Consider the following 12,256-nt stretch of genomic DNA (forward strand, 5'->3'; position numbering starts at 1 on the left):
CCACGGTCACCTAAAGCCAGCACAGGCTTGCAAGCCCACCAAGCAAGGGGCCAGAGCGCCTGCGCCCTTTGCAGCAACTCCTGGACTTCCTCCTGCACGCGCTCAGTACGTCCCCATGACACTGGGACATCACGAGCGCATGTAACTGCCCCAGAGCTGCAACACCCAGCACCCACGGTGCAGGGCTGTTTCACAGGGCAGGTTGAGTGTAGGGTGAGACTCAGGTGGGAATGGCAGAAGTATTTGTTGGCAACATGGACAGTGGGATTGGGTGCGCCCTCAGCAAGTTTGCCGACGACACCAAGCTGTGTGGTGTGGTTGACACGCTGGAGGGAAGGGATGTCATCCAGAGGGACCTGGACAGGCTGGAGTGGTGGGCCCGTGCAAACCGCATGAAGTTCAGCACGGCCAAGTGCAAGGTCCTGCATGTGGTATTTGTAATCCCAAGCGCAAACACAGGCTGGGCGGAGAATGGATTGAGAGCAGCCCTGAGGAGAAGGACTTGGGGGTGATGGCTGACGAGAAGCTCACCATGAGCCAGCAATGTGCGCTTGCAGCCCAGCAAGCCAACCGTATCCTGGGCTGCATCCCCAGCAGCGTGGCCAGCAGGGCGAGGGAGGGGATTCTGCCCTTCTGCTCCGCTCTCATGAGACCCCCCCCTGCAGTGCTGTGTCCAGCTCTGGGGCCCAACATAAGGAGGACACGGAGCAGTTGGAGCAAGGCCAGAGGAGCTGGGAGAGCTGGGGCTGTTCAGCCTGGAGAAGAGAAGGCTCCGGGGAGACCTTCTAGCACCTTCCAGTGCCTGAAGGGGCTACAGGAAAGCGGGAAAAGGACTTTTTACAAGGGCACATAGTAATAGGATGAGGGGGAACAGTTTTAAACTGAAAGAGGGGAGATTTAGATTAGATATTAGGAAGAAATTCTTTGCTGTGAGGGTGGTGAGGCACTGGTCACCGGGCGGTCACGTGAGGGGATGCCCCCCCGCCCCGGTTATGCCCCCCCGGTTATTTTCGCCCCCCCCCCGCGACGCCCCGGTGACTGCCCGCCCTTCTCTGAGGGAAGGGTTAACCGGCCGCGATTGGCTGCAATGGGACGCGCTGTGAATTCTCATTGGGCGCTGACCGTCGGGTCCCGCCCCGCGCCGCGCGGCGCGCCGCGCCGGGTCACGGGATAGGCTTGCGGGCGAGGAGAAGGGCGTGCTCCGGCGGCCGGGTGCGCTGGGCGGGGACGCGTTCGCTCTGTTCATTGGCCGGCGGTGCCGGCGGCGCCGGGCGCTGATTGGCTGCGGCGCGCGGGTCGGTGGGGGGGCGCAGGGCGGGGAGCTGCACGCGGCAGAGGCGGGAGCGGCGCGGCCGGAGCCAGGTGAGACCCCGCCGGGTGCCCTCTCCCCTCCCGCCGCCGCCCCCCGGGCCCCGAGCGCGGCCCCTGCCCCCGGCCCTGCCCGGGCCCCGCGGCGCTCCTCAGGCTTCTCCCCGCCGCCCAGCCGGGCCCCGCTCCTCCTCCGCGCCGCCTCCCGGTGAGCGGGGCCTCCCCGGGGCCTGTCTGTGAGGGGCGGTGCGGCAGCGCTGAGGCGGCGGTGGCGGGCCCGCGACCCGGTCCCGGTGGGGCGGGCGGTGGCGGCGGACCCGGGCCAGCCTGTACTGCTGCCCGCCGCGGCGGGGGGTGGCCGGTGATCGCGGGGGGCGGCCCCGAGGTGCCGCCGCGGGGGTAGAATCTGGTTCCCGTTAAGAAGAAGGAAGGAGGGAGACGCGGGGCTTCCGCCGGGTCAGGCCCGGGGCGGGGGCAGCCTGCCCGCTGTCGGCCTTGCAATGGGACAGCGGCTCGGTCCGGCGGCTCCGCGGGGCCTCCGCTCCGCCGTACCGGGAGCGGCAGCGGGCGGCCCCCAGGCACGGTGAGCCGTGGCCGCCGGCGGGAGACCTCGGGCGCGGAGCGGAGGCTGCGGGCGCGGCCCGGGAGCGCCTCCGCTGCCCTCCTGCCAAGGGCCCTCCCTGCCTCCCACCCGGCGGGAGCCGTGCGGGCAGGGGGGATCCCACCTGGAAGCACGTCGCGGGTGGGACAGCCTTGTGCCACCCCGACCGCGGTAACGGGGCGGAGCTGGTGGCTCTCGCCCGCATCCCGCCTGGTGGGGTTTGCCCGGTGCCCCCGCACACGTTGCTGTTTTTTTGAGAAGGTGCCTCCCCTCCTTGTTGGGTAGAAGCCAACGAAGCTTTCTGTGGTGGTTTGAAACTGCTGGTGGCTGAAGTTTGGTGGTTTGGTGTGGAGCCAGTGTTGTTGCAGATTTGACATTTATTTAAAAAAGAAAACAACTCGAACAACTGCGTGTTGCAAACATAGGCTTCCCTCAATCATTTGATAGGATGCCTTTGGGTTTTCCTGGTGAATTAAGGGGGATGAGCTCAAAATAACCCATGTTAAATTGGTGGCTCCCAGGACATTATTGGAGATGTTATCTTAACAGTCTTGTAAGGATCCTGCTGTTGATTTTGTCAATGACCTGAAGAAAGTTTGCAGCTAAAAGCTGATGAAGCACACAAGCAACTCGGAGTGCTGAGCGTAAAATAAGAGCTGAGCATCTGATACAGTGGTGTGGTTAGTTTGGTGCTGTACTTCTGGTGAGGCCACACAGCTACTGCCAGAGGAAGCAAACTGCTCAGGAACTGATAGCCTGTCCCACCAACAGAGGAACAAGGGAGAAGGAGCAGAGGGTGTTTTAGCTCAGCTCTCCCTGGTGCAAACGCTCCTGCGCTGCTGCCCCCAGGTTTGGTGCCTGCGCGTGGTGCGAAGGCTGGTGGAAAGCTGGGTGGAGTTCAGAGACGATGTATGAGAGTGGGATTAAAGGTGAAAAAAGCTGCCATGTGGTGACGAGAACTCCATCTGCTTCTTTCAACGAGAAGGTCTGCGTGGACCTGTGGAGGACTGAAGTTGGACTGTGGGAATTCAGTGTGGCTGGTGGTGGTATATGGGTGTGTATGTGGAAACCAAAGCACATATTTTTAAGTGATAGAGATTCAAGCATGAGAATAAACTTCCCATAGTCAGTGATGACTTTGTATTTGCTGGCAACTTTTACATCAAGCCTCAATACTTTTTTTTTAATAAAAAAAGCAATGGCAAGTATTGCAGCTTGGCTAACAGTCGGGAAGTTCTTTGGGCTGTTCTGCTTGGGAGTTTGTAAGGTGGCCATAATGTCTTTCAGGGTGTTCACTGTAAGATAAATATCTAAATAAACAAACTGAGATGAAGACTGGGAAATAAATTAAAAGTTTTCCCTATAGTTGTTAATTTCTAGGAACATCTGTTTTCCCCTTTCGTTTGCTGTGTGTGCAGGAATCTGCTTACGCTGGTGCTGACAGTTATTTGATTTTTCTGAGAGAGCCTGAAGAGGGAAATTTCCTCAGATGTATCATTGCTGTTAGTTTTGTGGCAATGTTCTTCCAGCCCTTCTGTCTTGCTAACAGGGTCACTTAGCTGTCAGATTTGTCTGCAGCAAGCTAAAAGGAAAAAAAAAAACAAATTCAAGCGGAGCTTTAGGACTAGATCTTACCATGATACGGAGGCTTTGGAGAATGCCGCTGTGCCAGCTTTTATTGTTATCTCGATCTGCCAAAGTATGCACTGGCTTGCTTTTGTTTTTGTGTTCACGTGGGGCTTTTCAAAGTCGCCCTTGTCCCGGCTCTGGTGGGAGCGAAGGGATGATGTGTGCAGTGATTCCCCTTCCTGGCGGGCTGCGTCTCGCTGAGCTTTGCTTACCTGAAGGCAGGCACCAGACCTGGATGGCTCTGGTTAGCCCTGTTTGTGAGGATTGACCCAGGAGCTGGGCCTCCTCCGCTGAGAGATGCTGCTTTAATCTGTGCTGTTTGAGACAGAGCTATTTCCACTCCTGTTCTCTGTGGTCAGCTCGTCTTTAGAGGCTGTTGTCGTCTGGGGGAGAGAGTTGTTCTCAGTAATAAGTTGGTAAGTGAAATAAATAGAGGCTAGAGAGAAAGAGAGATTGTTTCTTAGGGGGGGTGGTTGCATTGAAAGAGTGTGCAGTTGCATTGGGAATGACTGAGCATTGTTTTACAAGAAAATCAAGCAGTATAATCTAACCCAGATTATTTTTATCAGGGAAAAAGGTGAACAGGAGAAAAAAAAAATCAGTGCTGTATACTTGCACATCACACTCAACTTCCCAGGGCAGGAATGTTCCCTCAGGAATTAATAACTGGCAAGCAACTATGAAAGTTCGTACCTTTCTCTTCCGTCCTTGCTCACGCACCCTCCAAGGTAGCTCCATCCAGCCACAGTTTTTTGCTTGTTGCTGTTTCTGGATTTCGATGCAGGCTTTTATTGTGAGACTCCACTATCGCTGCTTGTGGGAAAACATCAACATTTGCAGAACAGATCAGAGCCCTTTTTAGATAACGATGAATGGAGAGGAGAGCTTTTTAAAAAATTACTTTGCTCTTAGCAAATTAGCGTAACGGATTAATCCCTGTTCTTAATCCCTGGCTTGCTCTCCAGGAGGGTGCCAGTGCTGTTACGGAGCAGGGAGGAATTTTGTCCGGGCACTTTGAGTGCACTCCTCGCTGATATAATTTCTTCCCTTCTGTTCCTCCCTAGCAGTCCTGGGAGACTGTGCAGCTACGTGCGCTCTCGACATCCCGAAAGGATAGGATTTCCCTTAGGAGGGATCAGATGATTAGCTTATAAATAGTAAATGCCCGGTCAGGCCTACTTTCGAGTGCGTGTTGTTTGGTTCCTGTCTTGCTCTCTGCTTTGCAGCAAGTACAACCGCGTCTGCACCTCGCAGCCCAGAGAATCCAGGGAAATCAGGCGTACTTTCTTCCATCGGAGATGATGAATTTCTGCGAGGAAGGAAACTGCCCCGGTGCGAGGTGCTTCAGCTTTGCAGGCAGAGCTGTAGACGTCGTGATTGATTTGAAAGGCTCTGGCAGCAGTACCGCACTGTGCTGCTGTGCACGCCGCGGTGGTGCGTGGTTCCTTGCCTGTGCAAGGAAATCAGCTCTTTTAATTGGGAACGTGAGCTGAAATGAAACCGAAACGCGTTCAGTGGTTAAATCCCGTTTGAAATGAGCCTGTTTTCCTGCCAGAGAGCATGTGCTGGTAGCAGGGAGCCCTCCTCTATAAGCCTGAGCTCTTGGAGTCATTTTTGGGGCGCACACACCCGTCCCCCTTACCTGCCATCTATTTCCCTCCAGCTTTGCTTCATTTATCTCTGGTTTGGTGAGTGTGATGGCTGCTGAGAGGGTTTCACGCGCGTGGAGGTTTCGGGTCTATCGAGACTCCTTCCGACACAGCTCCCCGACAGCTCTCCTGCTGTGTGTATGCTCAGCCCTCCTCCTGCTGAGGTTTTGGCATGGAGCCTCCATTCACTGCTGTACCTGGGTTTGCCTCTGGGCTGGAGGAGCTCCTTCCCCAGGGCGCTTCCCCGGGGATGGGGATCGAATCATGGGAATAGTTTTGCATGGGATTTGTTTTGCAGCATCTTTCTGCAGACCTGGGTGATCTGTGTAGGGTCTGTGGAAGCCTTTCCTAGGGGAGATAACATTAATGGGACATAGCAACAACAAAACTAAACGGGTGGTCCCTGCTCTTAGCAGTGGTAATGACTTTGTTGTTACTTTTTATTTTGACTTTGTTTCTCTGTTGAGAGATGCCCTCAAATTTCTTCTTCACCAGGGAGAAGCCTGCCCAGGGCATATCCCAAGAGAGGGGAGTTACATGTCTGTATATTCTGTTTCAACACGTATCAAGTTGCCAGCCTGAGAGGCTTCCTTTTTTGTTGTGTGTGTTTGTAGGTGCCTTATTGCTTTTAGTCTCTGATTTAGAGCAATACCAATCTTGCTTCCCTCGTGGCTCATAGCGCTTATCTTCTAGGTGGAGTGTTTGCTCAGCAGCGTGTTTGATACAGCTGATCTCGTGCACTATAAAACACGTGGAGGTCGGTTGTCCTGGGCATGCACAATAGAGCTTTGCTTTTGTCAATATTGATTTTCCTGGGGGAAATATCTCTCTGTCTCTTGCAAGGGTATGGATCTGATCACACCGTGGAGGACAGGCACAGCATTCACACCGTGGAGGGCTGAGATTTACCTAAGCCTTGGGAATGGCGTTAGCTAGGAGTAAAGTGGATGGGACTGTTCTGATGGCAAAGTATAAGCTATACATCAGGCACCTCTGCCTGAGACCTAGCACGAAGCCAGATCTGGTGACTTTTGCTGAGGCTGCTAAGCGCTGTCAGCTCCACCCCTCTTTGGAGGAGTCTGTCCTGGCAGCAGAGACATAGGTAGACACGGCTCACAACTTATCTGCTCAGGGGCAAAGTCTTGTATCTGAACTTAAGCCCACATTCATGGCAGGGTATTCTCTAGAGCTCAGCTTTCTTCCATTCCATGGCTCAGGCAGCACTGACTGGAAAGCAGAGTCATTCCTTTTCCACCCTGACCAGTTCTTCATTGCAAAATGAAATTGTGGAATTGTTCTCTCTGGCAGAACGTGCTTGGACATGGTGCTGCTTGTGAGTGACAGCTTTATGGTAAGGACCCTCAAAGCATTTCTACTTTACAGTCAGTTCAATTGCTTAGACTCTGCCAGTCTTTCTCTGATGGTCTCTGTTGAAACCCAGGACTGCTCCGAGTGAGGGGTGCAGTTTGCATTGTTCCTTCTGGAAGCTTCAGAGGGTTTTGTTGTGTTTTATTCTAGAAACTTGTTGAAGTAGCCAGCTTTCTGTGAGTGGATGAGTGCCTTGTGGCAATCCAGCATAAATCTATTCAGTTGCCTCTCTTATTTCAACTGTACTGCCTGGATTCACAATAAGTTTGTTTTTTTTTTTAAAATCTTTCAAAGTAATCGGTGGAAGTGTACTTTATTGCTGGAGCATGACTGGCACGTAGCACTCGGTACCACCAGCACCGAGTGTGACAGAGCCAGGTGGAGCTCTGTCTCACTATTTTAGTGTGAATGAGACAAGCGGTTGTCCTGTTTAGTATCTCGTTTATGAGGCACTTGCACCCAGTGTTGAGAACATCTCACCGAGGGTACTTGGGGCGAGCGTGGCTGGCTGCCAGCCCAGAGCTGGGGTCGGTGCCTGTGCTTCCTGCAGCACTGCTTGCCTGCCAGTACTGCCTGGGAGCATCGTCACCCGATGGGCTCCCTGTGACACGGGGCGTTTAGGAGAACGTAAGGAGCCCTGGAGTCATTGCCTGTCACCCCACTCAGCGTTGTCTGGGCTTGTACTTGCTTCTGCTTTCTGGCCAGACTGCACAGTCCCCTTCCTGCCTCCCACCAGCTGCCCCAGTGCCAAAGGCACTTCTGCCTTCCTTCCCTAATGGTAGACTGAACTTCCCAAAGGCTAAAATGTTCTATTCTTGCCAAAAACTTTGGAGCCAAGCCCATGGTGTCTGGGTGCAAACTAAAAAAGCGTGTGCTGCCCTGAAGGTCAGGCTTGGGTAGGTGGAAGTGAGTCTTTTCAGGCACGAGGCTTGGGGAAGCTGAAGTCAGATGTGAAACAGAGCAGACTGCATGTGGTGAGGCCGAAGGCTGTGTTTGGGTGGGGGAAGTACAGCTGTAACGTATTGGGGGGGGTTGGTGGGAAGGTGCACAGCGAAGTGGCATTTGGTGAGCTCGTCTGGAAGCATCAGGTATTTTTTTAAGATGCTCTATGTAGCACTGTGTCCGCTGTACGTTACCAGCGACCTGGGATGTTAGATTTTCCCTCTGGCTGTGCTGAAGTACAGTTCATGTTTTGGAGTCCCCTTGTCAACTTTCCTGTGCTCTTGGGAAGGTCTGGACCCTTGTCAGCCCCTCATTCCCTCTCCAGTGCTCCTCCAGTGTGACAAGTGGTGTGGCTCCAGGGTTTGCAACAGCCAAATACTTTTATGTCCTCTGTATGTGGGAGTTATTTCCTTTAATGCTACGGTTCAATGCTGCTTGTTTTGTTTTGGGTTTGTTTGGGTTTTTTTTTTTTTTTTGAAAGCTGAGGTTCTCGTGACATGGGGAACCGCTGCTGCGTTCCGGTGTGATGAGCATCTGCCTGCCCCTGTGCCTGCCGTGCTGCTGGGCAGCCATTTCCCCACAGTCCCAAAGGGTTAGAGAGCGTAATGGCTGGGATCCCTGCAGGGCGATTCACTTTGTCTCCTCTTTCTGGGCTGTCAGCTTTTCTTTCTGTGTATTTGAATCCTTTGTGCTTCTAGCCAGTGTGCCTGGTTCTTCTCAGTACTCTGCAAACATTTCTCTCACCTGCACAAGGCTGTTCATCACCTGCCTGGTATGGAAGGGAGATCTGCTTCTAGAAAGTGCCAGCGTTTAATATTTCTCTGTCAGGGGAGCTACTGGCTTGTGTTTTTCTTATCCACTCCCTTTTCAAGCAGCTGACAAGAGGCGACTACTCTAGGAAAGGAAAGCTCCCAGTGCTCCCTGTTTCTGCACACCTTCTCCAGCAACCTGATGATATCCTGAGGCCATGGATATATATGCAAACCCAGCAAGTAGCTGTGGATATAGAGGAGGGGGGTCTGGGCAAAGAGAAATCTCCTCTTGCTTGCAGCAAGGCAGCTCCTCTGTCTGTGGACCTGGTTTCCACAGGGTGCCGGGGGCTCTGCGTGCTGCCTCTTTCCCTTTGCAGGAAGAGGGAATAACGGCGTGTCCAGGGAGAGGGACAGAGCTGAGGTCAGCGGCGGCTCTTCGCAAAGAACTTGTAGCCTGGGTGAGCTGGTGGTCTGTTAACCAAGTGGTTGTGAGTTTTGGTACTGATGCCAGCTCTGACACTGCTAGGCTCGGACTGGTGCTAGAGCTCGTGCAGTACAGTGCCTTTATAACGTAATTTTATTACTAGATTTAGGGAGTTTTATCCCCCCTGGCATAACCCGGTGCTGTGTGTCCTTTTCGTTCCTGCTCCAGCTCCCACACTGCTGCCCTGCTCAGGGCCTTGTTGCCTCTAACTCAGGCAGGTGAAAAGTATACTGGGGTCTGAATGTCTGTTATTGAGGTACACGGGGCTTTCGTGTTTGGGTTTAGCTGCCTATGGGAAGAGAAAGTACCTTGATTTCAAAGGAGAAGTACTTGTTTAAGCTGTGAAGTCCCTATTTTCCAGGGGGTTTTGAACCTGTAGTGTGTCATCGTAGTGACAGTTGCAACTAAAGGGCACATAACAGCAAGAATACACAATCTTTTTGTTAGGAGTCCTGCGGTAAGGGAAGGGGCTGTGGTGGGAGACTCCCAGGTATTGGAGGTCAGTGCAGGAATCCCCAAGGGGACCTAAGAGCAAGTCCCAGACTTTCCCTGTAGCTTTGCCAGATTGCACCATCTTATACGACAGTGTCAAGTGCTCCTCTGCCTGCAGTGGAAACAGTACATTAAGCAAAGTTGTTCCTGCAGCAGCTCTGCTCTGATCCTTGTGCTGATGTTGGCCCGACGGCTGTGACAGCTTCGTTTCTGTTCCTCAGCCTGGCAGTTGTGATCCTTCAAGTGGGTGCCTGCAGTGCCTGGTGAGAAAAACGAGTGGGAGCTTTGGGGAGGCAGTGTCTTTCGAAGAGGTGACCTGGCAAAATTAGTCTTTGCCTTAAACAGTAAGCGATGACGTTGACTCTGTTCCTGTATAATGTCACGATACTGTGAGTTATCAGAGTGCCAACCCTAGAAGAGCGGATGCTTTCTTTTTGTAGCACAGCAGGTTGGTAGCATGAAGAACTGTGTTGGAGAGGAGCTTTTCTGCTTGCTGAAGGTGAGGATGAGACTTGGTGCAGGAAGCGATCGATAATTAATGGAGTTGCCTCACGCTGAGATTTCAAGATGGGCTTAGAGAGGAGATGGGCCTGCAGGGAAGCCCTTGCAGTACTTTTAAGACGAATAAAAGATCTGAAGAAATGAATGACTGGGCGTGCTTTTGTCTGAAGAGTTGGTAATGTCCTTTCTTGTGCCTGTGGCTGACACACCGCTGAGGGCTCCCTTTAGGAGAGCCGGTAGCTTCTAGCATCCAAGGTACTGTGCTCATTATAGGGCGGCCTGGAGACATATTGCAGGCAGCTGCTGGAGGGAATGCCACGTTACCGGCAGGCAGCCAGCACGAGCTGGATGCGGATCCACAGGGGGAGTGGATGCCAAGGCTGGTATGTGCCAGCAAGCGACTCACAGCCCTCCCTCCTGTCCTTTGCACTTCCTTGGACTGGCACGAGATAATTTCTTACCTACTCTGTGCTTTGCTCTTTCCCCTTTCTGTAGTTTTAAAAGTTAATCGATTCTGTCTGCTAGCTCTGCTCTCTGGGGAGTGTCACCCCTCCTGGCATGCCAGCAGACAGATGGGGACCTTTCCACTGCCTGTTCTCGGCGTTTCCATTGGAAAGAGGGCAGCCAAGCACCTTTGGATGCTGGATAAGATGATCCTAGACAGAGCCTGTTTTGTTTAGCAAGGAGAGTAAATGGAGATTATTTTTTAATATAAAACTGTTGAACGCGGAGGTTCTGTGCAGATCTTCTGCCTCATTAGGAGACAGTCTGCAGAGCTTTCATTGCTATTGCTAAATGAGGCAAAAGAGGAAGCAGAAGTGTTTTCGTCCTGCACAGTGTACTAACAGTTTTGTTTTATTATAAAAGACAGACTTGATGAAAAGTAGAACTCCCTCCCTCCCCACTGCATCTTTCCTCCTTCAATAGGTGTTTCTACTAGAGGAATTTCCAGAAGTATGTGAGAAGCTGTTCCGCCTGTGGGCTTGCTTTCTTTTATTGAAATACGAGAGGAAGTTACTTAGACTTCTCAGAAAAGGTTCAATAGGTCTCATAGCAAGAGGAAGTCACATTTTCAGCATGTTTTACTAATGACGAAGCAGTCAAAATCGAAGCTCAGACGAGCAGCCAGTAGGAGTTTCCTGGGGAGCAGGGAGCCCAGCGGGCAGGATCCCACCGCGCTTGTGCTGCGGATGGCTGTGCCGCTGCTCCTGCTTCCTCCCACCCCCAAAAATCACCGAGCAAAGGGTCGTTACTGGAGGAGCAGAGGGCAGGCAGCAGCGACTCTGACTTCTTTCAAAGACGCAGCTTTTGGCATTGCTTTTTCTCCATTACTGCCGGCATCCAGAGCTGTTGCGTTGTGGCCCTGGGTGCTGGCTTGCGTTGCAGCCTGTGTGCCGAAGTAAATACATGGTGCTGGGGAAAATCTGGCTTCAGCTGAAATGGCTTGATAGATCTGCTGCTTGTTTCAGTGGCCATGGGACTTCGTCTGTGTGTGTCAGTGGTGTGCTGATGGGAAGAAGGTGACTATCTTATAAAATCTTATAAAAATCCCCTCACCTCCTGAGGTTTATCTCTGTGTTTAGATACAGTAGGTCTGATGCATTTCATTTTTGTCCTAAACCTCTTAGAGGCAGGAATTTGATCCTTAAAGAGTTTTAATACAGTCAGTTATTTAAGGGAAGAAATCCCAGGCTCCGTTCCTAGCAGTTTGTGTGAGTTGCAGCAGATATGAGTATAAATCCTTAGGCTCCTTTCAGTACTGACTTGTCGTGTGGCCACCTTCATACCCTGCCTGGGTGGAAGCTGTCAGCAGGGAAGGGACAGCGTGTGTGAATTTGTGCAGCTCTTACCACGAGATAAGCAGGGGCCTTGCTATATATATCGAATTGCATTCTCTGTCCTTTTATCGATCGGCTGGGGATTTCCCTTCCGAGGGGTGCCTTTGGAGCAGACATCATGGACACCACTGTTTTTAGAAACAGTTAAGCTCATGGTAGAGAGCAGAGATGGTAGCAATTAAGCTCACGTGAACTTGCTGTCCTGCCCACCTTGTTTGAGGTGAATATTAATGAAAGCAGGTCTGTGTGCAAGGCAGTCCCTTCACACGATTTTCCACTGCTAAAGTGCAGAACATTTTTGAAGGCTCCAGATTCCTAGAAATTAAAGACCAGAGGTTCCAGTTTAACTTTCTTAAACCAGAGCTTTTGGGAGCTTGGGGAGGAAAGGGGAATTGTTAAAGGCCAGGTTAGGTATTGCTTGGTGTTGGGAGGGAGCAGTGTGATACCACCCCTAGAAAAAGCCTCTTGAGGTGCAGGTTTCTGAGTTCATTGCTGTACGTGCCTGGTTGGGAAGAGCAGCGGTGACAACACGAAGCTCTAAGAGGGCTCCTCTCGCAGTGGCACAGGGAAGGAGGATGTCCAGGCTGTCATCATAACGTACCATTTGGAGAAGCTGCCCGCAAGCCTGGCCTTTCCTCAGGGGCTGACAGCTTTGACTGTTGGATGACTGTGCTCAGCAAAAACCAAGAGAT

General features: G+C 52.3%; 1 protein-coding gene across 2 annotated transcripts in view; it reads left to right on the forward strand.

Moving 5' to 3' along the window:
* The first annotated feature begins 1,339 nt into the window (after positions 1-1,339).
* The window catches only part of MTMR4 (myotubularin related protein 4), a 53,022-nt gene continuing 42,105 nt past the window's right edge, over positions 1,340-12,256 (forward strand). Inside the window, exon 1 of one of the 2 annotated variants that reach the window (XM_068415736.1) lies at positions 1,340-1,362. The gene's annotated coding sequence lies outside the window, so the exon portion shown is untranslated. Of the gene's footprint in view, positions 1,363-6,480; positions 6,539-12,256 lie in introns of those variants that run through there. The other variant, XM_068415737.1, reaches the window with a different exon arrangement.

The sequence above is a fragment of the Nyctibius grandis genome, chromosome 18, assembly GCF_013368605.1.
Source record: "Nyctibius grandis isolate bNycGra1 chromosome 18, bNycGra1.pri, whole genome shotgun sequence".
Taxonomy (NCBI): domain Eukaryota; kingdom Metazoa; phylum Chordata; class Aves; order Nyctibiiformes; family Nyctibiidae; genus Nyctibius; species Nyctibius grandis.